We start from the raw sequence: 4,909 nt of genomic DNA on the forward strand, positions 1-4,909 counted from the left end.
GTACAGGACAGTGGAGAATAAATCTGTTGAGAACAAGTACAGACAGTCCTGTTCCAAATGGGACAAACCAGTCCCAGCAGTGAGCAGGACCCATTGTTTCAGGACTGGCAAGCATGGGAAACCAGTCTTGGTCCAGCGAACACATCTGCAGGTAACACTTGGCAGATATCCCGCTTCAGTCAGGCCAGAGCCCCTGGGTTAGAATTTTAAAGGTCTCAGTCCTCGGTGGGGGCTTCAATCTCTGCCCTTGATGGCGGTCGTGAGGCAGATGAGGGATCTTCTGCGGGGGATCACCAAAGTTCTCTAAAGCGAGTGGTATCTGGCCAAGAAGGGGGAAATTCATGGGCTGTTGTGATGAGCAGGGATCGTGGAGCAGGTGTAAGTGTACAGAGCAAGCAGCTGATTGCCAGGCCCTGCTCGAAGCAGTGTACTGTGGCGTGGCGCCACAGCAAACACACCTGCAAACAATCCCTTGGCAAGCATCCACCTCAGCCAGGCCAGAACTCCAGTCAGGGTCTTCAAGGGTCTTAGTCTCTGTCCTTGCAATGGTCGTGAGGCAGATGAGGGAAACTTCAGACTCTTACACTCTGTTGATGCTGTAGAAACTCTCTTCCTCTCCTTCCTGACTCTCTTAAAATAACAACTGTCCTTAGTGTGCCTGGCTTCCTTAAAAATCAAGTTGTTGATTTGTGTTTATTGCAAGTACCGCAAGTACCATGTGTTATATTGTCTTCTGTGCTGAGTTTTTCGGGCTCAGGCTGTGGCAGTGTCACAGTGTTAGTGGAAGAGGGGAAGATTGAAATTGCTAATTAGTCTGGCTTGTATCCCAGGGACATGAATTGCCACTGGCTCATTGAAGGTCCAGCAGAGTATGTCGTAAAGATAATAAAAGGAGAAGCAGCACTTAAACCTCTGCGCTAAGAGCTGTTCAGGGGTGCAATTCAATAAAATCCTGCCAGAAGCATCTGTGATGCACAAGACTGAAATATGTAAAGTTTCCAGGTCACTGATTCTTCGCAGGGCATATTTTGTCAATTAGACATCACCTTCGAACTCATGTTTGGAGGGGCTGTGACGGTTGTAAGTGCTTGAACCCTGTATGCACCAGGCTCATCTCAGGACAGCTTTTCCTGGAAGTCCAGCACAGGTCTGAGGGTAAAAGGAAGGTGGAGAGCATGTTGCAAACAATAGAATCAGCCTTTTTCTCACGGCAGTGTCAACCCTCCCACAAACTGCTGCTTATCCCGTACCAAAGTGCCTGCTTCTCACTGTGCATGGGTTCTCTGATACCATTCCCCACTCCTAGTAGCAGCATCTCTTCATTCTTATTGCCTGTTGCATCAAGCAATGTATCCTGTGTACAGCAAGAACCCACCAAGCTCAGGGTGAGTCCTGTTGCTATTTACGTTATTCCAAGCAGGAACATGTTTCCTGCCCTGCTGGGAGAAAACGGGGTGGAAAACAGTGTGTCTTGGTTTCATCTAGAGTTAATTTGCTTCCTAATACAGGGCTGTGTTTTGGATTTAGGATGAGAATAGCATTGATAACACAATGATGCTTTAGTTGTTGCTAAGTAGTGTTTACCCTGAGTCAAGAACTTTTCAGTGCTCTTCCAGTGAGGAGAGGCACCAGAAACTGGGAGGGAGAATGGCCAGGGCAGCTGACCTGAGCTGGCCAAAGGGATATTCCATACCGTGGAATATTGAGCCCAGTAGATAAACTGGGGAGAACTGGCTGGGAGCTGCTGATCACTGCTGAGGGATGGAATGAGCATTGGTCAGTGGTGGTGATAATTGCATTGTGCACCATGTGTCTGTCTTGGGGTTTATTCCTCTCTCTTTTTACTGTCTCCACTTCAATTACAATTATTATTATAATTTTTTATTTCAACTGTTCTTATCCCAGACCCATAGATTTTTCTATTATTTTTCCCCAGTTCCCTCCCCCATTTGGGGAGAGGTGGCGGTGTGTGACTGTGTGCTGCTTAATTGCCTACTTTGGTTAAACTAGGACACCGTGTTAAACCTAGGGATGCTTGAGGATATGGAGACCTTTGGTTTGCTGCTGCTGTCTTGCTGTAAGAACCTGCAGTCAGGATTAAAACGAAAATCAAGGAATGAAAAATCACACACTTCCCATGCCTGGAGGAAAAGCTCTTGCAAGGGCAGTCCGTAGGGGGCACGGACCTTTCAGAAGTACAAGCCATTGAGTGCTGCAGTGAAGATGACAGCTAAAATGCCTTAGGACAAAGTTTAGGCCAGCATCATCCCCTGCAGACCTGTCTGTAGCCCTGCACAGGAAGGAGCAGTCAGACCAAGACTGCCAACAGACTGTTTTGATGAAAAATATGACACATTCACCAAAGGAAGCCTTGCCAAATTCTTCCAAAATCTAGCTTTTCCCAGGCCACATTTAAGAAGTTTAAGTGTTTCAGTCTTGAGAGTCCCTTCTTTCTTGTCCACTTTGCAGCTGCAGTTTGAAGACTTTGCTGTGGGACTTAGCCTGGGCTGCATTTATGATGCAGTTACTATTTCTTGTGAGGAAGAAGCAAACCAGCTGTGTGAGCACTAATTGTTTCAGACTTTAATTAGAAATCCTGTGGAAACAGGCATGTTTTATCAACAAAATATGCTGTGTGGTACCATGGTACTCTGTACCCCTGGAAGGATTTCTGCAGCAGCCTTGGGGCTTTGTCCTTTTGTCTTGCCCTTCATGATGGCTGGGTGTACCATGGGCACAGGAGATCCCACATCCTGATCCAAGGTCTTGCCTTCCCATAGAGACCCTGCTGCCATTGCAGGTCTGGGTGTGGGACCATGGCTCACGTTCTGCTGCAGAGCCAGTGAGTGCACAAGTGTGTGCTGCTGGATCTGGCTTTTGGCTTTGCTCTCTCCCAGGAGACTGCCAGAGAACCTTGCTCTATGTGCCACTGAAACAGACAAATGTTCAAAGAAAGGCAGAGTGAAAGGATGGTTGGTGGTGGGTGTTTAATCCTACTGAAATGGATTCTTAATAAATTAAAGTAGTTCTGTTGAAAATTCATTAATGAAAAAATTGCTGATCTGAGGCATCTTTTCCCCACACTTTCAGAAGGAAATATTTTTTAATTTCTCACTTTAAATCTGCTTCAGTTCTATCAATATGAAAATCTTCAGTGAAAGAAATGTTGCTCACTTTCCGTTTTTTAATTTTTTTCTTTTCTGTTTCCAGATTTTCTTCCTAGTTGGATGAAAAGAAAGCACATCGTAATAGCCTGTCTTTTTTCAAAAAACAGATTCCAGGCACCACACTCACTTTAACAGAGCTTGGTATTTATTCTTGAGGTGAAAAGCAATCTTATGCTCAGAAGTGAAGATATTTGGTTTGAATTCTGGTTACCTCTTTACAGACCTGTATGTTAACCAGAAACCAGAGCAGAGTGATCAGGGGCTGGTGCTCTTTCCTTTATACCAAATAGGATGGATAAGAGGCTTGAACTGTCTTGGGTCTGCCGTTGACAAATGATCTTTGGCAAAGGGTTCTATTTTTTCCCTTTTTCTATTTTTCATTTGGTCCATGTGAATCTGCTTTGTGGTGGTAATTTAGTTGCATGTGTTTACCAAGTGCTGCATAAGTATTAGCACTACAGTTGCAAAAAGAAATCTGGTTTCCATTGGAAAGGACTATTTAAGTGGGGGGAACAAGGCTGATATTTTTGGATCTGGAATCTTTCATGGGAGAGCTTTCAGCATCCTGGAACATTTCCCTTGATGCTTTCCAGCACAGTTTTGCCATCAGAAATCCAGATTCCTACAGGAAAGCTTCTCTGGAATAAAGTGCAATCTTCCTATCCAGCTGCAGTTACAGGACTTTCAGATATTATGCAAGCTGAATGCTCTCACTAGGGAGGAAAGTCTGGCAGCTGCTCTCTGGGTCCTTAACCTGGACACGCAGTCTGTTCCAGAGAGATTTTGCTTGTGATGGTGGCAAATTCAATTCTCAAGTGTGGTTTGTTGGGCTGGAGTTCTGTTTTGTGCAGTGAGGGGCATTCACACTGTGTGTTGAAGAATACTTGTAATGACTCTTTTAAAAAATTAGGGTTGATTTTATGTGCATGGGGCATAGCCATGGTAGATTAATCCTGGCTGCTCTTGCTTTCTAATCAGAAGGTTGCCAAGTCTTTATGGTTTGGGACATTTTAGAAACCTAAAGCTAAAGCCACAGGTGTTTACAGGATGGCATTTCTCATCTTAAAAATACAGTTTCTTGTGCATTCCTGCAGGTAATCTCTGTAGATCCTCGGCTCCCAAACCAGTGCTGAATTCAGGGACTAGCATGCTGGTAACACTTTCAAAGTGAAAGGGAGAACAGCTTCAGAGAATTTAGAGCCTGGCTCTCTTTTGTTCATTTGTTAGTAGAGAGATGCTTGCTGTGTCTGACAATTTCCACATCATCTGCAGCTATTCTTCGAAATCGGAGCATCTTTTTCTGCATTATGTCAAGGTAACTTTAAAACAGAATAGAAACTTGTAGCAGAGCTCCCTTTGCTGAATAAGGGAGGTGAATCAAGTGCTTTTTTTCTTATTCTCGCTGAGAAATGAGATGACTAACATCTGCTACCTGAAACAAATAGTCTTGTTAATTCTGTCAGTCTGGTATGTCCTTTGAAAAACGTCACAACAGAAGACAGCCTGGATCCTGGGGACCAGTTTGCTATTGTTGCTTCCTACTTTTATGAGTGTGTGCCAGCTGCTGCTGGAGATGAGTAACTTTTGCCTTCCAGAGAGGGGACTTTGTTTGAGGGGACAAGCCAGAGCTATAGACCCAAGTCAGAGCTAACTCTTATTTCCTTCCTCTTACAGAGGAGCAGGAAGGGAAGGATCAGGATTAACTGCACCAATGTTGCATCTGCAGGATGTCCTCTTAGGTA

General features: G+C 44.6%; 1 long non-coding RNA gene across 1 annotated transcript; it reads right to left on the reverse strand.

The window, feature by feature from the left end:
* Window positions 1-966: 966 nt before the first annotated feature.
* On the reverse strand, window positions 967-2,524 carry LOC137475022 (uncharacterized). The gene is made up of 3 exons (XR_010999643.1): window positions 2,361-2,524; window positions 2,187-2,290; window positions 967-1,149 (listed from the first exon to the last, which is right to left on the reverse strand). It is a non-coding gene; the product is annotated as an uncharacterized lncRNA (long non-coding RNA).
* Window positions 2,525-4,909: the final 2,385 nt, after the last annotated feature.

Source organism: Anomalospiza imberbis, chromosome 5 (genome assembly GCF_031753505.1).
Source record: "Anomalospiza imberbis isolate Cuckoo-Finch-1a 21T00152 chromosome 5, ASM3175350v1, whole genome shotgun sequence".
NCBI lineage: Eukaryota > Metazoa > Chordata > Aves > Passeriformes > Viduidae > Anomalospiza > Anomalospiza imberbis.